The sequence below is a fragment of the Adiantum capillus-veneris genome, chromosome 3 (assembly GCF_014529385.1).
Source record: "Adiantum capillus-veneris isolate H3 chromosome 3, ASM1452938v2, whole genome shotgun sequence".
NCBI lineage: Eukaryota > Viridiplantae > Streptophyta > Polypodiopsida > Polypodiales > Pteridaceae > Adiantum > Adiantum capillus-veneris.
This window is the reverse complement of record NC_140933.1, coordinates 48,199,475-48,225,740: the sequence shown is the minus strand read 5'-3', so window position 1 is coordinate 48,225,740 and position 26,266 is coordinate 48,199,475. Positions and strand designations below refer to the sequence as shown.

Below are 26,266 nucleotides of genomic sequence, written 5' to 3'. Positions count from 1 at the left end.
TCATGTGTCGTGCACTCTCTCTCTTTCAGTTCGGTTGTTATTTGAAGTGCTTAAAGTTGTTCAGTCTGTTCTTTTCTGTTGGCACGCGGTGCCCGTCCCCGTGCCTACTATACTGTTTCAGAAATCTGCTTTTTCTTGCTTCTTCTCCGCCTTTTCTCATACTCATTGAAACTAGAGGACAACGAGCTCTCGGAACTCTCGAAGACGAAGAAAAATCTGAGTCATCCTCGAAACAAATACACTTCTTGAATCTATTTGCACCACCGAAGTCAACTTCCGACCCAAATAATTGGGGAAATCCACCGATTTCCTCTTCTTCCGAAAGTGCTTCAAGCCCTTGCTTAACTGGTACATCTTCCGTTCAAGAGCTCTGTACAGCTCTTTCTACGAATACAGTTTACGCTTTTCTGCACTCTGCTTATCTTTCAGTTTCCGGGCCTTCTTGAGAGGAAAATCCACAACCTCTTGCCATCTGGAGTGAATCTCATCAATCGGGTAATCTTTCAAATGCTTTATATATTTCGGGTTCTGGGTACATCAATCTTTTTACACGCTTATCAACCTATCGTTGACGTTTGTACTCCACTCTACAAAAATTCCTCGCCATAAATCTTCGTTCTTCAATTGCGTGTTGGGTTTCATCTTTTCGTCACCTCCCTGCAAAGGGGTGTTGTTTCTGTCAAATTCTCCGCGAAAACCCATGTGTGTTGCAGAAGGGATCGAATCCTCCGTTAAAGAAAAATCTTTTTGAGCTCTGACACCAAGCAAGAAATCAATAGCAACACACGAACAGAAACTGTAAAATCACTGAACTTTACGCGGGGGGGAGAGATAGAGAGAGAGAGAGAGAGAGAGTCGACACGGCATAGGAGAGTTCTGCCCCAAGACGCACTGTCCCCAAAGACTGACGTCCCTTTCAGTATTTCTTTAGTATTAAACCGTCAAGGTACAACTCCTAAGCTCTCACACTCTACGTCCAGATGCTCTGCAGAGTGAGGCCCTTAGGGTCCTTATTAATAGGACAAGGGATGCCCAAAAGCATCTGATCTCAAAAGCTAGCACCAGGAAAGCCCAAAATCTACTAGCGTAACTTGTAGAAATCCTTACAGCTAGCCACGCAACAACACCAACGCAAAACACGGAAATGTAACAGACTTGGGCACGGCACCCCAAGTCTAGAATCTGTCACGACACACGAGAGAATCACTTAGAAAATACTTCACACTTAATTCACAGTTAAATTTGGTCGACACGGCCCGACATAGTTCCGTACCCAGAGAGATTGGCCCCAAAGACTGGCACCCCTTTCGACATTTATTTTTCTATTAATGCTTGAGCAAAATTACAATGCTCGCAGGTCATCTCTGCTCGAAGGCTCGTCAGCACAACTCAGCCAGAGAGTGGCCCTTAGGTCATATCATGGAAAAGCAGTTACATGAAAATCTCCAAACTCAAAAGCAAATTTCCCCAAAAGCTGGTCGATGTTTCAGCCAGCGCAATTTGCAAAAATCCATGCGCTGCTACGTCAGCACTATCAACGCGATTTCCAGTCGTCCGTACAGCCTGTCCGCAAGCCTTTTGTTGAATTCCTACTGGCCCTTGGGGCCCTATCGACAGGTGCCCATAAGCTGGAACAACTTATGGCAACTGTTCTTTGTCATTAGGTCATGCCACGTCATAATTTTGTGATAGAGGATCGGGGAACAATCCTCCTGGTGTAGAAACTTCTTCTCTTCCAACTCCACTCTCATCATCTTCACGCAAAGATCCATTCCGCTTCTGGTGATGACCATGCACTGAGTACTTGGGTACTTGGGGTACTTGGGTTCGTGGGTACTTAGGGTACTTGGGTACTTGGCTTGCAACCTGCATTTAAAAAGGCTTTCCTCTTACCCAAGCTCAACTCTTGGCGACCTTGCGCTGCGCTCACACCAAGGTTGCTTTTTCCCACCTCATGTCGATTGGCATGTCGCTAAGTGCAAGGTCCGCTCTCAATGAGTGAAAAAGAGGAACGAGGGGAGGCTGGACAAGCCCTTCTTTTCTGGGGTTACCTGCCACTCTTCAAAACACAAATTAGGGATCGACACACCCAAGTGGTCTTGAGTTACGTGCGATCACGACAAGTAAAAAAAACATATGTGATTCTTTGTGCTTCTTTCCTTGAGTGATGATACTGAACACTGCCAAAGAGCTTTGATACCAATGTAATGTGCAGCAGAAGTGAATGGTGAATCGATGATGCAAGCTCAGGATGAGTGATCAGTGGGTGCTCATGGTTCCTTAGACTTAAGGGAAGGGAGAGCCTTCCGTGACTTAATGAGAGATTGTGCAATGACCAAAACAAGAGAGTGAAAAACTGTGAGAGAAAGTGTTGTGAGTGGTAGAGAGAGAGAGAGAGAGAGAAGATATGACACCAGATGGGGTCCCAAACCCCAGGGGCCCCTCTCTAATAGAGAGGTATTTGCTTTAGATTGCACAAAGTGTCACAACCTGCTGACGTGTCAAGCCACTGTAGGACGGAGCCAACCTGCACATCCCGGCTGAGGGGCCAAACCCTAAGAAGAAGGAGAAGAAGAAGAAGAAGAAGAAGAAGTCCTCCCAACTTATGGGACTCTGTTCGATGGGCCAGGGGACCTAAAGGCATTAAAATTAAAACGGGGTCAACACACACAAAAAGCGTAGAAGATGATGACGCGGCGGTTGAAAGACAGCCTGCAAAATGCGCAGACATGTTAACGTGGCACTTGTACGAATTTTCATGTTTTACGTTGATGGCGTCGCAACTGTACGGATTTCCATAAATTACGTTGGGTTGCTTTTAAGACCAGATGCTTTCGAGTTTGAAGCCTTTCATGTAACTGCTTTTCGTGGCCAAGGGCCTTTATATATGAGCCAAGGGCTCATTCTCTGGCATGCTTTTGCGTGAAGGTGCAAGGATTGGAGTATTGGCGATGTTGAGTTCAAGAAATATAAGAAATACCGAAAGGGGCGCCAAGGTTTGGGGCCAGTGCTCTCTCAGGGTGGAACTCCACCACTCCCGTCTCGTGTCGTGCATCTCTTTCAGTTCAATAGTTATTTGAAAAGCTTTAAGTTGTTCAGTCTGTTCTTTTCCGTTGGCACGTGGTGCCCGTCTCGTGACACAAAGTCTAGTACAATGGTTCTAAATGCTGTGATGCTTGACGATGACGATGTCGATGATGGTAATGATGTCGACGACGAGGTCGAGGCTAATGGCTAAAATCTGAAAACGCTAAGGATACTGATGGAATCTTGCACATGCGGCAAGGCTATTGGGCTGAACTGTTGTCGTGGCGACGACAGCAGCTGAAAACTGAAAACCGCTAATTGATCTGCTGGCTGAAAACTGCTTCGCTATCTTGGCCGCGATAGAAAAGGCGACTGCCACGAGGGAAGCGCTGATCTGCTATGGTACTGCGGCAGGATGCCGAGGGAAGCAAAAACACTGCTGCTGGCTGAAAACACCGAGCCAAAAAAGCTGATGCTGCTGAGAAAAACCCCAGGGGGCTGGTTGGTTGGTACTGCGGGCGCCGCTTGGTGCTCAAGGGTGCTGCTGCCTCCTGTGTCTTCTGCCAATTCCTAGCACCCAAGGGCCACTTATATAGGTGCAACAATCTGGGTCAAGCAATCTCATGGATGCCCCCACGAACCTAAAAGCTGAAAGGTCATTTGATTAATAAATTGCGTGTTAAGAGGTTGTTCATGCGCAATTGAGAAACTGGTCCTGTGCGGTGAAAATGCTTATGCTTGATGCAGGGTATTGATGCTAGAGCTAATGGGTTGTGCAATCAGAGGGTATGCAGCTACTCTTAAGTGCCCGGACATGCAAGTCCTACGTACAAGCTCACAAGGTTGCCAAAACACTTCCTAGGCTGTCCTAAACCCTAGGAAAAGCTTATGCTTGATGCAGGATATTGATGCTAGAGCTAATGGGTTGTGCAATCAGAGGGTGTCACAAGACGGGCACCACGTGCCAATAGAAAAGAACATACTGAACAAACTTTTAGCACTTCAATAACCACTGAACTCTGAGAGAGAGAGAGAGAGAGAGAGAGAGAGAGACCACACGCGACACCGAGTGGCGGAATTCCACCCTAGAGAGTATTGGCCCCAAACCTTGGCGCCCCTTTCGGTATTTCTTTATATTGCAACAACACAGTACAAGCTGGTACTCAAGACTCTGCACCTCCCTACTGAAGCATGCCAGAGAATGAGCCCTAACCTCATAATTAAAGGCCCTTGGCCTAAAAAGCAGTTTACAATAAAAGGCCTTCAAACTTAAAAGCTTCTGGTCCAAAAGCAAAGCCAAAAAAGCTACCAGCGTAAATCACGGAATCCGTACATCCTGCCACGTCATCATGCCAGCGCAATTTTTCGAAAACTGCCACGCTGTCCTTAGGGTTAGGTTTAGGGTTTCTACAGTTTTTAGGGTTAGGGTTTCCAAAATTAAGGTTTGCAAGTTTTAGGGTTAGGGTTTCCAGAATTAGGGTTTCCAGAATTAGGGTTTCAACAATTAGGGTTTCTAGCAAAAATTTAGGGTTTCCATTCTTTAGGCTTTGACACGTCAACAGTTTGTACATCTCCCCTTCTTGAAAGAGAGTAATCGTTCGCGATTACAGCATATCTGCAAAACAACTCAAGTTAGCTCAAAAATTTCCGAGGATTATTCCGAGGGACAATCAATTTGCTCTTTTTATTAAGGAGTTAGCTTCTCCTTTCGGCTGTTTTGATCAAGGAGTTAGCTTCTCCTTTCGGCTGTTTTGATCAAGGAGTTAGCTTCTCCGTTCGTCCAGATCGGAACTCTTGATATTCCGGTGTAGTAAAATTAGCCATCACACCCAGACCGTACTGATCTTCCACGGGTCTTGATGCACTAAAAATTACATACCCACACAATCTCATCCAATTAGGAATATTCAGTAATTGACACATCACAATGCAACACAAATGCTCACATATGCATGTTACAAGACACAACAAACAGCGCCGTTGAGCACTCCCCCGAGACAAACGGTCTGCGGTATGAAGCTACTCAACGACTACCTCGTCACTCCCCCCGCAAATAGCCTAAAAAGGTCCGGGCCATGAGCTCAGAGGACTGTACAACCAAACGCTCCCCAGACCGCAGTCTGCGTCGCTCGGAGGTTCAAGCATACAACCAAACGCTCCCCAGGCATCGGCCTGCATCGTTCGGAAGTTTTCTAGCATACAACGAAACGCTCCCCAGGCACAGGCCTGCGTCGTTCAGAGGTTCTCAAACATACAACGAAACGCTCCCCACGCATCGGCCTGCGTCGTTCCGAGGTTCAAACAATACCAAAACAGTATTTCTCACTTCTCCACCCGAGAGTAAAATCACCAATCATTGAAACCAGTATCAAACCAGAGTCGAACGATTCAAATCGGCACCAAAACAGGTTCAAAACAGATACCATCCATTTCAAACAAATTTCAAACAGGATCACCAAACAAGTTCTCAAACAGATTTCAAACTTAAAAAGCAATCTTGACATCACGCTCGAAAAGTCGACTGACTTTCCATCCTTAAACCTGCACCAAAAGTAGGGTTAGGTTCATTCCATAAGGTGGTAGCCGAGCACAGCATGGTCCATCAGCTCTTGGACAGACTGTTTCTTTGGCGGCGATGGTAGTCCCAAGAGATAGCAATCACATCGAACCTCCAAGGTTATCAACTCGAGAAGAGACATCTACTGAGAGATGTCGAGAAATTTCAAGATATAATATGCTAGGGTTTCCATGGAAAGCATTTCAGGATACCCCACTCTGCTAGAAGTTGCACTCCGAAGGAAGATGTTAGAAACCATATAACTTCGGGCAAAAATTTTCTTGAAAGCTTGCCCAGTACTTGGAGTATGCTGCTTGGTAGCTATAGACATCAACATCTGCATGGCACTCCTTCTAAGAAAAAAAACAATGACTTGAAACAAATCTTGGATCCTTCTCTTGCAAGTGATCTTAATTGGTTTATGCCCTGTAAGACATAAGCAGTGAAGACGGAAGCGCGCCCGATGCGCGATGAAGTAAGGGTGGGAGTGACTAATAAGTCCGGGTTAGAGGGCCAAGATACCTCAAACAATAGCTCTGTCTGCTCTTTTGTAGGACCGGTATGCTTTTAGAGAGGGCCAAGATACCTCAAACAATAGCTCTGTCTGCTCTTTTGTAGGACCGGTATGCTTTCAGAAAAGCACACGCCTGATGCTCTGATACCACTATCACAAGACGGGCACCACGTGCCAATAGAAAAGAACAGACTGAACAAACTTTTAGCACTTCAATAACAACTGAACTCTGAGAGAGAGAGAGAGAGAGAGAGAGAGAGAGAGACCACACGTGACACGGAGTGGCGGAATTCCACCCCAGAGAGTATTGGCCTCAAACCTTGGCGCCCCTTTCGGTATTTCTTTATATTGCAACAACACAGTACAAGACTCTGCACCTCCCTACTGAAGCATGCCAGAGAATGAGCCCTAACCTCATATTTAAAGGCCCTTGGCCTAAAAAGCAGTTTATAGTAAAAAAGCCTTCAAACTTAAAAGCTTCTAGTCCAAAAGCAAAGCCAAAAAAGCTGCCAGCGTAAATCACGGAAATCCGTACAGCCTGCCACATCATCATGCCAGCGCAATTTTCAGAAAACTGCCACGCTGCCCTTAGGGTTAGGTTTAGGGTTTTTGCAGTTTTTAGGGTTAGGGTTTCCAGAATAAGGGTTTGCAGGTTTTAGGGTTAGGGTTTCAGCAGTTAGGGTTTCAGCAGTTAGGGTTTCTGGCAGAAATTAGGGTTTCCATTCTTTAGGCTTTGACACGTCAGTAGTTTGTTACAGAGGGTATGCAGCTACTCTAAGTGCACGGACATGCAGGTCCTGCGTACAAGCTCACAAGGTTTCCAGAACACTTCCCAGGCGGTCTTAAACCCCAGAAGTAGGTACAACTTGTCCACATGCACATAGGGCTAGATGTGGTATGGCCTGAAGAACAAAGGCAGGACAAGGGGGACCTAATTCCCTAAGAAAGAGCTAGAAGAAATTCTAACCAACTTGCTGGTTTCTGTCGAGGAGCCCAAAGGGGTTAGAATTAAAAACCTAACCGGCCCAACTTATGAAGCACGGCCAAGGGGCCTAAAACCTTTTAAAATAAAGTGTGGGACCCAAAATTGCGAAGGAAGTCGATAACATGGCAGGCTGTACGAACGCAGGCGTTTTGTGGCACGATTTGTAGAGCCAGCAACTGATGTGGTAGCGCGCACGAAGAGTTTTTGGGCACTTGCTTTTGGCCAAGGGTCTTTATAAGTGTGTCAGGGCCTCCTCTTGTGGCAAGTTTGCTAGGGAGCAATGCATAGAGAGAGGAACCCCAGACATTGTACTTGTTGAAGCATAACAAGAAAGAAATACCAAGAAGGGGTGCAAGTTTTTGGGGCCAGTACTTCTGGGTGCGGAACTCCGACGTGCCATGTTCTCTCTCTGTCTCTCAGTTTCGTTCAGTGATTTCAGTTTCTCACATGAGATCCTTGGCTTGGAGTGTCCAAGTCTATTACAACCTCTCATAGCATAAGTTAGTATTTAGTACCAGCACAACAGGCAGGATGCAAAGCATGCCTAACATTTTCTACCATCCTCATCAACAATGCAGCCATAGCGTTTTTCCCTCAAGCAACCAGCCCTAGCGTTTTCAGCATACAGCAAAGATCAGCACCGCAGCCAAGATCAATCCTAGCGTTAGCATTTCACAACCTTGAAGCATCAATTCCAGCCAGCGTTTTCTAGATTCAGCCCAAGTTTGCAGATCGGCCTGCATTTGCAGATTTCAGTTCATTCCCGTCATTGTCATCAGCACCCTCGACATCAGCAATAGTAGATCATCCCATAGCCTCATCAACTTGCAGATCCCATACCAGATCCATTAGCATTTTGCATTTCCAGCCCTTAACCTCTCAGATGCAAGCATCTACCGACCGCAAGATCCCATCAGCATCTCAACATCTAGGACCATAGTATCAGGATTGTGCAATCTAAAGCAAATACCTCTCTAGCGATAAGAGGGGGACCCTTGGAGGGGGGTTGGGACCCCATCCAGTGTTAGTCCTTTCTCTCTCTCTCTCACACACACACAGAACATTCTTACAATATCTCTCTGGTCTATTGCACAACTCTCTCATTAAGTAAAAGGAACCTTGTGTACATATTGAGCACTCATCTTAAGTTATCACCATAAATCACTTCCTTTCCACATTACATTAATACACCTGATGCTTCTTAAGAATTATGCAAAGCTTATCGAAAGATTCATGGCCACAAATCACTTATCTTCTTTGATCCCAGAGCCACTAAAATTTTCACCCATTCAAAATTTCTAAAAAACATGGATTTCCGGTACCGCCAGTTTGCTAGAGGCAATGAGGCAGAGTCAACTACATGAGGTACTAGTATAGTTGTTCCTCTTACACTTCAACAACAATTGAACTGAAAGAAAGAGAGAGAGCACACTCGACACAATGTGGCAGAATTCCATGCCAGAGAGTATTGGCCCCAAACCTTGGCCCCCCTTTCGGTATTTCTTTATATTACTTAAACTTAGTACAATGCCGGTACTCGCGCTCTACACCTTCACCCGGAAGAGTGCCAGAGAATTGAGCCCTCTGCACATATTTAAAGGTCCTTGGCCTTGAAAAGCATTCAAACTCAAAAGCATCTCGCCCCAAAAGCACTAGCGCACAAAAAGCTACCAGCGCGTTTTGAGAAAATCCGTACAACCTGTCATCAGCGCAAAATCCGGGACTGTCCATACAGTCTGCCCATCATAGTCAGTGGGAAATCCGGAAATCCGTACTGCTGCCATGTCATCACAGTCAGCGTGAATTCCGGGAATCCATACAACTGCGACATCATTAGTTCTCCGCGTGTGTGTGTGGGCTTGCTTTAATTTAATGCCTTTATGTCACTTGGGCCCCATCGGACAGGGTCCCATAAATTGGTGAGAACTCTAAGTAGGCCACTTGGCAAGACTTTGTCTATTGGTAAAACTTCTTCTGCTGTTTTTAGGGTTTAGGCCCCTCGGTCGGGGATCTGCAAGTTGGCTCCGTTCTTCAATGGCTTGACACGTCAGCAGTTTCCGACATCCCCCCTTCTTGAAAGAAAGTAATATGCATGAAGGCAGTGTCTGCTCAAGAATTGGATTGAATTTTGCAGGTGTAACCATGAGCAATTACGCTTCCTCTAAGGAGGGGTATGTTGCAAAAGTGATGACATGGCAACTCATTGAAGAGAGAGGAAAAAGATATTGCAAGTGATGACATGACAACCCTGTACGAACTAATGTTCTGGCAAGTTGTATCAACCTACAAAATGTGCCACAATTTACAAGTGCTGATATGACAATTTGGCTCAGGGTGCTTTTGGGTGCAAGATTTTTGTATTTGAGACTTTGAATGCTAAGTGGCCTTTAATATGAGCCTAGGGAGAGGCTTCTCCCATTCTTGCATTTGCAGATTGGAGAAAGCGCTCCTATTCTAGAGATCAACATAAAACAAATACCAAAAGGGGCACGAGGGTTTTGGGGCCAGAGCATCTGGGAGTGAAACTCCTCGACTCCGTGTCTATTGTGTGGAGCCTCCCTCTCAGTTTCAGTTGTGTCGAAGTGTTAAAGTCTCTTCCAGTTTTGTTCTTTTCAGTTAGCACGTGGTGCCCTTCGGTTAGAGCTAGCATTTTATAGAGACTAGCAAGAACGAAGATGGCAATGGCACCAGTAGATAATGGTACATAATACCTAAAATGAATCCAAGAAAAGCCTTGATTTGCCTTTAAAGTAATTAAGAGTAAACAAGCTATCCCCGTAAGACTTGCAAGACAAAGTTGGTTGGCACCAGCTGATCATAAGATGTCCCTTAGCATATATATACAAGACCACCTCCAGATGAAGGCTGGACAATTGCAATGCTGTTTGTACGTTGTGTGTGGCTGGTATATCCTGGCTGGTAGCAATGCTGAGTTTTGCCCAACTAATGGCACTTTGGGCAGGTGTTGAAATTGTAGAAATTTCTCAAAAAGCAAGGAAAACCTTGGTTTTCCAATGGAAAACTTTGATGTTTGCCATGCATCTTGACTCCACTTTCCCATGATGCGTTCATGTTGCTTGGAGAAGAGGAGAGGTGCTCTACAAGACAAAGGGATGTGGGTGCTTATCAGAGTAGAATATCAATTCAATCTCGTCTATTCCCCTCGGTATCGCTGTCCTCTCAATAGTGCAAACAAATCTAATTGCGTACTTTGTAGGACAAGAAGCCCGGAAAGAAGCTATCTAAGACTACAGACCTTTAAACCTGAGTATCATTGCTGAAGGAGTAAACCTATCCAAATGAGCATAAAGAAAGCAAATTTCTGGAATGATGTCATGATAAAGGAGCATCAGACCTGCTTCCGTGCATAGATAGCCTCTGCCTCGTCAACCGCACTGTAATCTGCAACATCAAGGGAGTAAGCGTCTTCATCTTCATACTGATCATCGTCCTCCTCACCTTCTTCATCTTCATAGCCATCAGACATCCTATCGCTCTCGCAATCATCCTCATCGTTCCGATATAAGTCATCCTCAGAGGTCTCTGAACGAGCATCCTGCATATCCTCCTCTGATTCCATCTTCGCCTCTGAAACAAACAAAAAGAGGAAGACAAAAATGCAACAATCAGGGAGTCATCGTCCTCGAGGGGCCTGCTCGACCTGCAAGCCGTTCACTAAGAAACCCTAAAGACGCGTCGGGGAGGCGATTGCCCCGGAAAGGTTATGGCGGTCAAGCCTGGCTGCCTGTGAGACAGAAAGCGGGAGGGGGGATTGCCAGTCGAACAAGTGCCCTTACAGGAGAGCCTGCTGATTCTTATATTCCTTGCTTTTAACGTTCAATTGGACAATTTCAGTATCATTTACGCTAATACGTATGCAGTACACATTTTTAAAATTGAATGTTGTTGAGAATCTTATAAAATTCTCTTGCGTATGGTCACCATCCCTGTTTTTAGCATCTCTCTCTCTCTCTCTCTCTCTCTCTCTCTCTCTCTCTCTCTCTGTGGAAATAGAAGGTTTCTCTCTCACGCGCACGGATCTCTTCACCACACATCGAGGCCTCTCTCTCTGTGGTGAGGCAACACTCTCTCTGTGGCGAGGCAACATGCAACGAGGGCTTCCGTGTCTTCTTCTTCTTCTTCTCTCTCTCTCTCTCTCTCTCTCTCTCTCTCTCTCTCTCTCTCTCTCTCTCTCTCTCTCTCACACACACACACACATACGCAATTGAGGCTGCTTCTTCTTCTTCTTCTTCTTCTCCTCTCTCTAGTGTGTCCTATCGATGTGCAACTGAGGTTGCTTCTTCTTCTCCTCCTCCTCTCTCTGTGTGGCAGAGTTGCAAAAGAGGCCCGAGGGAAGGAGGGGAGGCTTGTGCGGCATAAAAGCGATGGAACACGGAAGCGGCAGAAGGCAGGTTGAGTAAGGAGGGGGGAGGGAATATTCCCATCTATTGAATTTTTTTAAAGAACGACCATCTATGTATAGGGAGGCTCTAGAAGAAATTCACCAGATTCCCATCTTGGAATCCAAACATTTACACCATAGACATTTGCGATAATTTCTGGAAAGGAGTAAAAAATAGACCCATGGCAGCTCACCTATCAAAGAAAACTTATTTATAAAAAAAGCCGATGTCAAGACTCTAACAACAAATCATAGTACCTACTAGAAGTGGGAAGTAAACAATAACAATAAATTCTTATTCTCGTAATTATGATGAAAAGAATGCAAAATAGTTCATTACAATTTTCTTATTATTCTAATTACTATTGTAGTGTTTACAAATGGAAATTTCATGATGCTATGTTTCCAAGCCTAACAACTACTGTGTTCAAGCAATTCAGCTAAGTTTATTAATGCAAGTAAACGTAGCATTGGAATATCTCCAACATTGAGAGCTGAAAGTAAAAAAAGGTAGTGTTGGGCAATACTAGAGCCTTGCGCCAGAGAGAGGCATTCCTCGTGAGAGCTTCACGGTAGCCTTGCACAATAAGGAAAGCTTGAAGTTGCCAATTGCCTACACCCAACAGCCTTTGGTCGCATACTCCCTCCTGCATTCTCTTTCTCTTTGGAGGTTGTAGGCTTGGACACTCACAGAGGACAACCACACATCCAAGAGCAGATGGAGTGTGAGAGAGAGATCTCCAAGATAGCTCAGAGGCTCTCAAGAATGAAAGTGGATCTAAAGGCAATCAAAGGATCGGACCAGATGCATATGGATTCGAAGAGGAGTTTTATGATCAAGCACATGATTTCGGTTGGAGGGTTTGATGTGGATGAAGACAAAATTTTTTGGCATTTGCACAACAAGAGCGAGAGCTCATAGGGGGGCTACACATCTAGCCTCCACAAAAAGCTCTACAACATAACACCAAGATTTCGATGTAGCAGATTTCGACGGTCGTACCTTTCCACGCGTTTTTCGACGAACTTGCAGCCCGTCGATATACACGTGGAAAGGGGCGTTGAAATGCACGTGGAAAGGTAAATATTACCACGCGTATTTCCACAAGTGTTCCCACGCGTCTTTCGACACATATTTCGACGAAAAAAAATTGGGGGAAAAAAAGGAAATCGCGCGCACGCAGTCATTTTCGCCTGCGACGCGCTCATATCTGCTTTTGGCCGAAACCTGCTGCGCAGGTATAATGAGCTCTCCCCCCCCCCCCCCCCCCCCCCCCCCAAAACCTCTCTCTCTCTCTCTCTCTCTCTCTCTCCTACACACACACACACACACGATGTACTCTCTTTCCTACACACACACACGATGTAGAGAGAGAGAGCGGTGTGTGTGTGTGTAGGAAAAAGAGAGAGAGAGAGAGAGAGAGAGAGAGAGAGAGAGAGAGAGAGAGAGAGAGAGAAGTGTGTGTGTGTGTGTGTGTGTGTAGGAAAGAGAGAGAGAGAGAGAGAGAGAGAGAGAGAGAGAGAGAGAGAGGTGTGTGTGTGTGTAGGAAAGAGAGAGAGAGAGAGAGAGAGAGAGAAGTGTGTGTGTGTGTGTGTGTGTGTCTGTAGGAGAGAGAGAGAGAGAGAGAGAGAAATGTGTGTGTGTGTAGGAAATCAAAGAGAGAGAGAAACGTGTGTGTGTGTAAGAAACTAAAGAAAGAGAGAGAGAGAGAGAGAGAGAGAGAGAGAGAGAGAGAGGAAAATAGAGAAATAGAGAGAGAGAGAGAGAGATAGGGAAATAGAGAGAGAGAGAGAGAGAGAGAGAGAGAGAGGAAAATAGAGAGCGAGATCGAGAGAGAGAGAGAGAGAGAAAGAGAAAGAGAGATAGCGAGAGCGAGAGAGAGAAAGAGAGATAGGGTACGTAGAGAGAGAGAGAGAGAGAGAGAAATAGGAAAATAGATGAGACAACGGGTTCGTCAGCTCGCGGAGCTGTAGTTTTCGATCAGCATTCTAACGCCTTGGCCTGAGCTGGATCGCAACAATATCAATTATATAGTGGAGACCATCATGAGAGAGTATCAGCCTGCTCCGAGTTCAGAGGATCTTCCGAGGAGGTGGATCAAGGGTGTTGCACGGGACAGCGTGAAACATCGTCGAGATGCAGCTCGTCGGGCTTTCAGGACCGGCTCACTGAAGCCTTCGGGCATCCCGCACGAGACGTGGCAGCAGATCAGGGAGGATGAGCGGACAGCGGACATGCGGTTTAGACAGCAGCGTCAGGCCGCGGAGGTACGACAGATGACCAGGGGGACATCTCATCTTGGCAGCAGAGGCTTCGACACCTTTCGCTATGAGTTTGTGAGTTTCCAATCCAATCCTAGCTATGGCGGGTTTTTTAAACGCGATGAATCATGTATTCTTAATTACTTTGATTTTTGTATAAACGCAGAATCTTGCAATGCATCAAGCGTCGACACGCCAGGAGGAGACAAATGGATATCGCAGAGGTATTTATGAAGTATTGAATGATCTTGCTGCCTCAGGAGAGCCTGTAGACTTGGAGGCCTTAGAGTCTCGCTTATCGATTGAGGTGAGACGTTAATATGTGTGAGTTGATTTAATTAAATAAGTATATGTGAAGTAATAACAATACTAATTTTGTGACTTGTCCTATGTGCAGGTTGTGACGCGTAGTCATCAGTGGATTTCATATACGTGTTTTGTGAGACACAGACACGCTTCTGTGTCTTTTTTTTGTATAGACATGGTTATGGTTATTGTTCAGACATGGTTATGGTTATTGTTTAGACATGGTTATGGTTATTGTTTTCTTTATGGTTATGGTTATTGTTCTTGTATAGACATGGTTATGGTTATTGTTTTGTTTATGGTTATGGTTATGGTTATTGTTTTGTTTATGGTTATGGTTATCATTATGGTTTTGATCAATATGGTTATGGCCGGTTATGGTTTTAATTTGGTTATGGTTTTGCACAAAGTTCGTTATATATGAAGTTCGTTATGGTTATGGTTTTGCACAAAGTTCATTTCATTTCTTTCATTTGCCTTAAATCTCATGTGAGATCCTACACGGATATCATGTAGGAGGCGTATACATATGGTTTTTTTTTTAAAGTTTATGTTAAAACGAAGGGAACTCTACCGAAATTTCTGCGGGAGGATGGTTGATTTTGGTGTTGCTCGCTTTCTTGGGCAGAGGATAGGCAGTCTGGCTGTGGCTGTGTCTATCTTTTCACTGAGCACATGCCATGCTGCCTGTCCTCTACCCAAGAAAAAAAAATTCTGATATGGTTGTCGAAATATGCGTCGATAGGCACGTCGAAAATTGTGCCTTTTGACACATATATCGATGCCTATTTCGACGTTTTCACAGGGATGGGTTTTTGGACGGATCGCGTCAAAACCTGCGTCGGAGGCACCTTTTTTTGTTGTAGTGAAGGCATACACACATAGGCATACATGCACACAGATTACTACATAGGATTGTGCTCAGAGACTTTTTTGCATTTATATCAGTTTTGGCTTGATGTATACCACAATTTAGTTCTAGTGGTTGTGTGCATAGCCATAGATTGCCTTCGGTGATTGCTTCTAGAGCCTGACAAGTATAAGTTTATAGGGACATGTTACAGGTTCCAAGTTCCATCTGCTTGTAGTTTTAAATTTTGCATCATATTTACACTTTTCTAGGATGCATAGAGTACAATCATTGCTCTATGGTGACTACCTCGCAGGGAGTCCAAAATGTTTTTGTGCTTGCATCTCTTTGGTGCTTGTTTATGTGTCGGTCATGCTTTCTATAGTAGTGATTACTCCATTTTATGTGCGTTGAGTTGCGGGTACTACCATTATACATTGTTTGTGGAGACTCATTACCATCTATGACAGTTCTTGAGACATGATTAGTAGATAATCATGGCTGAGCTTGGACCATAGTCTTGAGTCATTTGTCAAGCCTTCGAAATGAAGTGATGAGGTTTTACTAAACTGGGGAATTCTTTAATGTTGAGATACTTTTGATGATATAGGTTGCTGCAGTACCCTTATATGAGGCCTCGTCATAGAACATGTATAGAGAGGACTAGGTGATATTGATGTCATGTTGGCAATCAATTTTGGTCAATGATTCATCATTTTTATATGCACACTAGTAAGAGACACTCTTTATGCATATTGTCGGTGTTTTTTGATCTCTTCTATGCTAATTTGATTTTGAAGTTTTGCTCCAATTACAAACAAAACTCTGCCAAATTTTTATCAAGATATTGCCGTAGTTTTGACACTTAGAAATTATGGCTTCTAGTTGTGAGAAGGACATTTATAATATATGAAATTTTGTTAGCACAAACTTCAGTATTTGGAAGGAGCAGGTTCAAGATGTTTTGATTTAGATTGGTCAATTGGAGCCATTGTTTGAATGCCAAGAGGTTGATGGTTACGCAGATTCCTAGTGGAAATTAGTTGATGCTAAAGCTCGATCCACTATTCATTTGCAGAGTCATTGTATCACACTATTGTTGGTGAAGCTACTTCTCATGCCTTATGAAGTTGTGCAGTACATATGAGAGCAAGCAAGAGTGTAAGTAATAAGGTTTACTTGATGAAGACGATGTTTGAGCTTCGTATGAAAAAAGGTAGCACCATTTTAAGACACTTAAATGAGTTCAATGTTATCTTTAGTCAGTTGAAATCACAATCACTCAATTTTGATAAGGAGGTTTAGTTTGTATTCTTGTTGTGCTCTCTACCTTCTACTATTAGAATAGCCGTAAGTAGCTCTACACTTAAAGGCGAGTTGGTCTACAATGACATAGACGGTAGTTTGCTTATCTAGTTTGCTCATCCAAGAGTGGTGATTGTTATGTTGCACAATCTCCAAGAAGTCTTAAGAGACTAAGAAGTATGACAATGATGCAAAGGGCAATGTTAAGCGTGAGAAAATAAATGTTGTTGAGTCTCCTAGACTAATGATGTTTCTAAGATGACTCGTACCTCAAAAATCTCATTTTTCACCTTAGATTTCACTGCAGATGTCCTTGCACACAAGATGCCAGTTACGCACAAAATTGGATGATAGATTCTAATGCGAGTTTCCATGTAATGCAACATAGAGAGCACTTTTCCTCATATGCAAAAGGCTATCGAGGTATAGTCAAAATGGGTGATTCTCATGCACTTGAGATTGTTGGAATAGGAAAAATAAAGTTGGTACTTGCGAGACACATGAAATTTATGTTAAAGAATGGTGGAAATGTTCCTGGCTTCATGGGTTTAATCTTTGTTGGACCGCTAGATGACTTGGGATACGCAACTATGTTTGGAAACAGTTCATGGATTTTCAAGAAGGGACATCTTGTCAAAAATAAAAAACATGGTACTTTGTATTCCATGCATGTGTCTTTGTAAATGACTATTTGTTTTCTATAGCCGAGCTGTCATCTACTAAGTTGTGGCATAGCCAGCTATGCGATATGATCAATAAGTGAATGAAACTCTAGAACTTTTTGGTCATTTGCAAGAGTTGAGTTTTAGTGACTTTCTTTGTGTGAACATTGTGTATATAGCAAGCAAACTAGGATTGTTCATTTGCAATGAATAGAAGACATGTGGAGTCAGTGGAGATTGTACATAGTGATGTACATGGTCCTATGTCAACCAAGTTTTGAGGGGGAGCTACTTACTTTGTAACATTTATAGATGACTCTACTTGCAAAGTGTAGGTTTACCCTTTGAAACATAAGGATCAAATATTATCTATGTTTCAAAATTTCCTTGCACTTATTGAGAATTAGTGAGGCAAATGTCTTAGGGGCTTAAGGACAGATGACAGTGGGGAATATGTCTCAAAATACATGATTGACTTCTCTACAAAGAGAAGGATTTGATGGCAACTTATTGCACCATAATATGTACCCAGAATGGAGATGTTAAGCGAATGAATCACAAACTTCGGGAGCATTTCATACCTATGATTTCTATGGGAAATTTAACACAAGGATTTTATGTTGAGGTTGTCCTGACAATGGTTCACATTATCGACAAATCGCCTAGTATGCCATTAAATTATAAGATTCTAGAGGAGTTGTGGTCATGCAAGACACCACACTATGATCATTTACACTCATGTGCCAAAGGACCTTAGAAAAAGCTTGACCCAAAGGCACACAAATGCATTTTTTGTTGGATATGGTGCAAATGGAGATATGGGATATCATCTCCGGCACACAAAATCTTGTAAGATTATTCATAGTTCACACGTGATATTCAATGAGTTGAAGATTCATAAGAAGCCTATCAAAGAGGTTGAGTATAGAAGAATCACATTTGAGGATGTTACCTCTGATTGGTAAGAACTTAGAAGTCTAGTGAAGAGCCTTCCACTAGCAACGCTCCATACAAAGCAAAGTATAGTAGTCAGGGATTGAGATGCTCTAGTAGAGCCTCACAATCGTGAGACATTTCAGCCAGGTGGAGATTATATCATGTTGATGGAGTGTACAATACCGTCTTTCTTTCAAGAATGTGTCATGGATCATGGTTGCTTTGTATAGCTTGCAAACTTTGTGTTTGAAAGGAAGGGATTGCGCATGTGTCACGAGTGGCCCCACATATGATTGCTGATGCAAAAAATATCACGAAGAGAGACCAAGAGGCACAGGTTAAGGGTTTTCCTAAACCTAGGAATAATATTAGCCTTTCATAAGGGATGTGGACCAAAAGACAGTGCATGATCTTGTATCTATTGAATGAGGGATCTAGTCCCTCTAGTATGAATCAACCTTCAACATGTTGCAAAGGAATTTTGGGGATTATCATCATAGAGGAGGACAAAAATGCCTCTTCTAGGAAACCACTAAAGAGAATGAGTTCACCTGAGAGATGGAAAGCTAAGCAGCTAATAGCATCAAGGGTCTTGGATGTGAGGGATCACCCAAATTACGATGTTGATAGATCTAAAATGAGGAGCTTGAAATTGAGCTCATGAGGATGAACCAACCCTCTTAAGAAGGCCAAACAAGGTACTCCCTTAATGTGTAACCTATGAGAATCATAAGAAATCTTGATGATCCACTTTATAGAGAATCATAATAAATCTTGATGATTCACTTTATAGAATCATAATAAATCTTGATGATTCACTTTAGCCAAAGACTAGCCAAAGAGAGGAGAGTGTTGCAAGAGTAGCAACAAAGGACCATGCTTGATTCCATCTCAAAGGATTTGAATCATCCTTTGGAAGATCCCATGCTAGAAACACAAGAGCCACATCTTGATCTGGAACTTTGTGGTGTAGGACTCTATGTATAACATGCTAGAGTCAAAGAAGGATGCATTTGGTAATTAGGCACCCACATTTGGTCCAGTAGGCAAAGTTAATACAAGAGTAAAGACAAAGTCTCCAAATTTTGATACTCCAAAAACAAGGCCAAATTTGACCCTTTCAATTTATAATGAACATCACACTAGGAGTACCTCATCATTGCACAATCTCTCATCTCTCTCTCTCTCTCTCTCTCTCTCTCTCTCTCTCTCTCTCTCTCTCTCTCTCTCTCTCTCTCTCTCTCTCTCTCTCTCTCTCTCTCTCTCTCTCTCTCTCTCTCTCTCTCTCTCTCTAGTATCCAGGATCTCAAAGTTGGGCCCAGACCGGTCGGGGTGACAGTGGATCATGCTCTGGTGTCGATGGCCATCTCCTTCCAGTTCAGTGTAGCACACAGGCAACAGGTAGCAGCCCCCACTCGCTACACATACGGGAGATGGATTCTGTATACATGGACAGGATCTATAGACGCCTATGCATTGAGGACCCGGGGCGACCTCTAGAGGAGCTAACTACTATACTGACACAAACATTACATGATGCAGCAACAGAAGCATACCCACACACCCAGCCGCAGCAGAGCCGCCGATCAGGGAACATGCCTCAGAACGGCTGGTATGATGAGGAGTGCTGCCAGACTAGAGCCAGACTTCAGAGGGAGGTGCTTTTGGGGGACGTTACTCACAGACAGTCACAGATTGACTTCCGACGCCTGGTGCGACGAAAGAAGAGGGCTTTTTTGGCTCGACTCGAACAGGATCTATATCAGCTATTCTTGAGTCAGGACTCGCGTGAGGCGTGGCGGCTCTTTCATGAGCATTGCCCCCCCCCCCCCCCCCTGGTATTTCCTCCACAGAGACGTGGGGTCAGTACGCATCATCTTTGTACACAGTACCTGGACAGCCGCCCCTCCCCAAACCCCCCGATCCATGCCCACACACATGTGTTTTTTTCACCGTCTGCTGAGATGGTGAAGAAAGCTAGGATTGGGAGAGCATATGACCATGATGGCTTAGTCGCTGAGCATTTCATGCATGCCAAAGACCTACTAACAGAGCTTCTAGCATTTATGTTTAACCGTGGCATGTGTGACGGCCTACCGGACACTTGGAGCCTATCTACGATCGTACCTATCTTCAAGTCAGGAGACCCCATGGAGCCTGGGAATTATCACACTATTATGATTGGGCACACACTGGCACGGTTGTATGCATCCATTCTTGAGCAACAGCTAAGTAGATCGGCAGAGAGGGAAGGAATGCGTGCAAGTGGGTAGGCAAGGTTCAGGAGAGGCTTCTCTACTCTTGACCATATCTTGACACTCAGGGCCATCATCGAGGAAGGCAGATCTCATGGGAGACGGATCTATTGTAGCTTTGTGGACTTCCGCAAAGCTTTTGACACAGTACCTAGAGCTAGATTGATGCGCAGATTACAGGAAATGGGAGTACTCACAGAGCTCATTTGGGGGATCATGGCATTGTACAGATCAGTAGTAGGGCATGTACACACCCCGGAGGGACTTTCTACAGCGGTCCACTCCACTATTGGGGTGAAGCAAGGCTGCCCGCTCTCTCCTACTCTTTTCGGTATGTATGTGGATGAGGTTTCCGACTACATTGAGAGCGGTGGGGATAGAGGTGCACAGTTGGCAGGGACATGGATTCCACTTTTGTTATATGCTGATGATATAGTGTTGATCTCCAAATCCCTAGAGGGAATGCAACGTCAATTAAATGCTTTGCATACGTTTGCCCCACGAAAGTGGTTTGTCTATCAACCTTGGTAAAACCAAGGTTATGGTGTTTAATACCACCCCACAATGGATTAGGAGGTCAGCACCTACATTCACATACGGCCAAGAGACTGTGGAGTACACAGACGCTTACACTTAGCTTGGAGTGGTTTTTAGCGGACCTGCATTCTCACTCAGAAGAGCAGTAGAGACTAGACTGACTAGAGCCCATGCAGCATTGGGTAGATTGGAGAAGATGTGTTCGCAGGTTTAGTTTCAGGAGCCCCAGACGTAGCTGTGGCTCTTTGACACTTTGGTGGATTCAACATTGCTCTATGGAGTTGAGATATGGGGACCTTCATTGGATCACCGCAGGAGGCCGGGTCGCACAGACGGATGTGGGAACATGGAGAAACCTCTCGTCTCTATGATCTCGCAGCTCATTAGAGCCAAGGCATCAGTACCACGGGCCATTATCCGAGCAGATCTAGCGGCCCCCCCACTAGTGGTGGAGGCGCTCACCAGATCAGTCTCCTTCATAAACCGCACATGGGAACTTCCTAGAGACAGATATGCTCGCATAGCACTTGAGTCCTCTCGACAGTTAGACATACAAGGAGATACAACATGCTGGTATGGGGAGATGACATCATGGTTTCAGGCGCATGGGTTCAACATAGACAGGCTGCCACCATTCCAGTACTCATTGGATGCACCATCTCTCACTCTTACACAGTCAGAGATCACTAAGCTCATCCGCCAAGACCTGACGCAGCTAGACACCAAGAGGACATGGATACAACCAGCACAGGAACTGGGCACGAAGATGGCTTTCTACAGAGACCACCTTCTCCAACTTACGGAAGATGGTTTTGTGACGAGACCCAGATACATGGATACCCACTTGTCTCACAGTCTCTATGAAGAACTTCATCACATAAGGACTTTGGGATAAGGGACTTGATGACTACCAATGACAACCACTTTGAATGGCACACAAAAGGGTTGGGTTGTAGACATTATGGCAGGTTATGTGAGCTTTTCACTGCATTGGTTTGATTTCCAATAGGGGTCTTGTTTATAGAGATCATGATACAAGAATCATAGAGGTACACATTTGTAGGCGACAAGCAACAAGCAACAGTTTGAAGAGGGCCTGCAAAAGAAATGACACGATCGAATGTCATAAAATCTAATATCTAACTTTCCCAAATAGTATTCTCATATGAGGCTGGCCATTTAAAATGGGAAGATAAAGGGAACAAGAGTTAGAATATTAAATGTGATGCTAGACTTATCTCGATAGGGGATCAAAAGGAGAGATAGTCTACCAAAGAGCAATGTGAACCCAATGAATCTTGAAATGACCTTAGGGTAAGCTTCATTAAGCCTTCAAATGTTAATGCTAAAGTCCATTTGGTCCTAGGACTAGGGGAAGGCCATTGCCAACACTAGGTATTCTAACCATTAAATAAGTGAACTAAGGTCACCTTGAGGTTGCAACTGACCAAGTGGGGAGTGCAACTTGCATGGGGAAAGCCCTAATCCTAGGGAGAAGAGAGACAAAACTCACACACACACACTAAAAGTTCACTTCTTTTACCTAAGGCATAAAGGACACATGTGAGGTAGCTAGCCATGTTGCCCAGAAGTAAGCGTGAATCTCATTGGGTAGCCAACATGAAGAACCATTGAGAATTAAACATTCCTTAGAACAACCTTTGATCTCATTGGATAGCCCACCTAGAGAAGCAATAAGAACAAAGCATCCCATGAGTAAGCTTTGATCCTATTGGGTAGCCTACTGGGGAGACCAATGAGAGTAGAGCATCCCATGAGCAAGCCTGAATCTCATTGGATAGTCTACCTTGAGAGCCAGTAAGAATTTAGTGTTATTTAATTAAACAATAATCTCTCTTCTCAAAGAGGGAATGAAGGACACTTGTCACAATGCCAACCCTCTTGCTTCATATGAAGTAAGCCATTCATTCGCTAGCCCACAAGAAGGACCAATCACCTTCAAGCATGCTAAAAAAGGACGGGTTGATAGGTTTCTCTCTCTCTTGCACCTCAAGAAAGCTCATTCTCACAATGTGAAGACTCCTTCTCAAGACTAAGAGTAGTGGAGAAGCCAACACCAAAAACACTTGACCATGGAATGAAAATCCAAGCAAGTGTCAAGCTTACTAGCATGCTCGTCTTCTTCTCCATCTCCATTACTATGCTATGCTATGCTTTACGAGTGAACTAATGTGAGAAGAATACTTCTTCCTTGTAAGAGTACTTCTTCTTCTTCTTCTTCTTCTTCTTCTCTTTCCTCACTCTCCACTGGGTCTCTCCACCTTTGAAGGTGTTTGAGGTCTTGGCAATTTTGGCGCTTGAAGCTTTCCATTTACACGGTATCAATTGGGTATTGAAGAGTACAAAGATTGTATTGTAAAAAAGTATCTCTTAGCGAGAGAAGTTATAATACAAAGTTCCTTTGGAGGGGGGACTAGCTCCAAGTAAATCTGGTCCTAAATAGTTGTCGGTCTTAATCTCTTTCTCTTTTTCAAGTTATTTGCATGCCAAGCTAACTACTTATGTTGTTTCTTGTTACAGACTCCAACCAAGCACTTTCTTTTTGCTCACAAGGAATCTCCTCAATGAAACACTCTCTCTTGTTTATATAATTCTGCTACGATTGATGAAACTAGCTTAATTATGTCACATCGGATAAAGAAGAACACAGTGGTCACATGCAATAGGGAGGGAGAAGTCAAGCGTTGTGCAAAGGAGCTCATGAAGGGTTCCATGACATATCCTCTCTCTCTCTCGCTCTCTCTCTCTCTCTCTCGCTCTCTCTCTCTCTCTCTCTCTCTCTCTCTCTCTCTCTCTCTCTCTCTCTCTCTCTCTCTCTCTCTCTCTCTCTCACACACACACACACACACACACACACACACACACACACACACACATGCGGATTTGTTGGAAGAAAAATTATCCAGGAACAAGAGCTACAAACGATGTTCATATAGCCTAAAATTGACTTTTTATAACTTGATAAGCCTATCAGTCTTTTTGATGATGTTGAAACCAAAAACTTCCACATGAATCAATAAGATAACTCAAAAAAAAAATCCTTCATGCCTTAGAAAATGCATGCATAAATCATGAAGATGCCCTGAGCATAAACCTTCTACCTATGCTTGCAATGACCAATCTAAAGTCCTAAGCATCTTAGCTTGTACTATCTATCCTAGACATCTTGGCTTGCATTTGCTGCAACCAATTCACAGTCTCCATGGTAGTATCAATCTTTACAATGTCGACTCTTGTGTCACTCTGGCATAATCAAAATCACACGATGATTGAAGCTTACATCTTGATTAGTGTGCCACAAAATCACCACAACATCACAAGAAAAACGATCATACCTTCTTCTTTTTTAATATAATTGAGACTTTCTAAAGGGGTGAAAACATATTAAGGCTTCATGTTACTGAAGGTAGATTTCCTACGTGAATTTGAAAGTGGCTAACATGCACAAGGAGAAGAAAACTAGACTCCCACACAAGCTCATTGTGTCGACTCAGTAATAGGTGCTACATATGTTAATTTTTTTAGTCCAATGTTACCTAACTCCTTTGTATCTATTTACTAGCTTTAACCTCTTACCCTTGGTGCCTCAACAAACTTTATCTATATTCATGACAAGCTTTGCAAATTAGCAATTGGAGCATCGATAAACTGATGGACAAAAATTTGTGTTAACACGTCATAAAGGTCCATTATTTACGTCCAAATTTACTGGGTTCCTCGCAACTGCCAATGCACTCTGACCGTCAGTGAAGATAGTGTTGGCAGTGTCCTGTCCAACACCCAAATCAGCGAACCACAAGGTGTCTGAGCCATAAACATCAATTGTAGCTATCAAGACTGCCTTGTACTCAACCTCACAACTAGAAGTGGTCACAGTAGGTTGCTTTTTGCTCAACCATGATATACATGAACTACCAAGCATGAAACAAAAACCACTTGTGGACACTCGCATGTCAAAACAACTAGCCCAATCTAAGTCTGAAAAAGCATATAAGTCTAGTGGCAATGATCCCCCCTTGGGATAAAACAAGCCAAGATGTAAAGTGCCACTCAAGTAGCAGAAAATTCTCTTGACAGACTGCCAATGCTTAGACCTTGGGCTATGCATAAATCTACTGACCCGTGAGCCTGCAAATTGAATATCCGGCCTCATATTGCACACACATAAATGAGGCATCCATTGGTAAAGAGTGACATATGCAGGATCACAAGCATCATGAAGACTCAATTTCAAACCTGTTTCCATGGGAGTGGCAATAGGTTTCCAATCCTCAAGTCCAAACTTACATAGCAATGTCTCTATGTAACTTTTTTGACACAAGGAAATACCACCGTCACACTGCTTAAATTGTATACCCAAGTAATGATGCAACAACCCCAAATCTTTCATCTTGAAAGTAGCATTCAAATCAGCCTTAAATTGTGCAATATGTCTCTCATTTGGTCCAATGATCAGCAAATCATCTACATAAAGAACCACAATGAGAAGTACATCACCCTCACGCTTTACATACAATGTGCTTTTTGTTGGACTATTACAAAAGCCTCGTTTGACAAAATGAGTGTCAGCCTTCTCATACCAAGCATGAGGAGATTGCTTCAACCCATACAAAGCTTTGTTACATTTTCACATCTTATCCTCTTGTCCTTTCTTGACAAAACCGCGAGGCTACGTTACATAAACTTCCTCAAATATGTCACCATTCAAGAAAGCAGTAACAATGTCTGATTGATGTTCATCCCAACCAAAATGAGTTGCCAATGCACATAGAAAATGCACAGTAGTCATATGACAAGTGGGAGAAAGAGTCTCGTCATAATCTATGCCTTTTTGTTGTGCATAACCCTTTGCAACAAGTCGAGCCTTATAGCAATCAATCTCACCATCCGGCTTGCGTTTCAACTTGTAAACCCACTTCATACCAGTGGCCTTTTTTCCAGGAGGCAAGTCACATAAAGTCCATGTGTCATTTTCTATAAGTGCATCATATTCTGATTGCATGGCAGCCATCCATTTTTTTGAATTCTGTGCTTCATTAGAATACAGAGGTGTTGCGGGAGCGAATCACACAACCCATAAAGTGCATGCAACACAACCTAGATCAACATAATGTCAATCGAGGACACAGATGACACGATAGGCACACAGAGGAAATCTTGTTAGCTTGTCAGACTGAGACCATTCTACACATACAACTCTGGAAGGCCAACTAAACCACAACCTAGAATCTAACTGCTCTCAACTACACCACCTAGCCCACAAACACACAATGGAAGGAAAATCACTAAATCATACCAGAATCGTATGAAACTCAAGGAACACCATCCCCTCACTAGGATACACCTCTCCCTAAGCCTCTACACTCAAACCCTAGCTCTAAGCCCATCTACAAAAAACATGTATAAAGACAGAGCCAGATTTTGAAAGTGCCCGAAACTGAAATCTATGAGCACCTATGCGTAGCTTATGTCGCTACGATTCTAAAGACTACTTGTAGGCAGAAAACAAGCATCGTTTGATATACTTACGGCCACAAATAGCTCGTAGATGCGCGAGCGTATTCTCTTTGTTCCACGAGGAATGCTCGGTGTTGTCACCTAGCTCTTGCCGAGGCTAACACGATGGTGCAGTCAGATTCCAATGTGA

General features: G+C 43.7%; 1 pseudogene across 1 annotated transcript in view; it reads right to left on the bottom strand.

Annotated features, from left to right (window-relative positions):
• LOC147460874 (putative E3 ubiquitin-protein ligase ARI7) overlaps nucleotides 1-10,905 on the bottom strand; it is a 62,128-nt pseudogene extending 51,223 nt beyond the window's left edge. The window contains exon 1 of the transcript XR_015187542.1: nucleotides 10,439-10,905. The product of XR_015187542.1 is annotated as a putative E3 ubiquitin-protein ligase ARI7 (transcript). The remainder of the gene's footprint in view (nucleotides 1-10,438) is intronic.
• Between the last annotated feature and the right edge of the window lie 15,361 nt (nucleotides 10,906-26,266).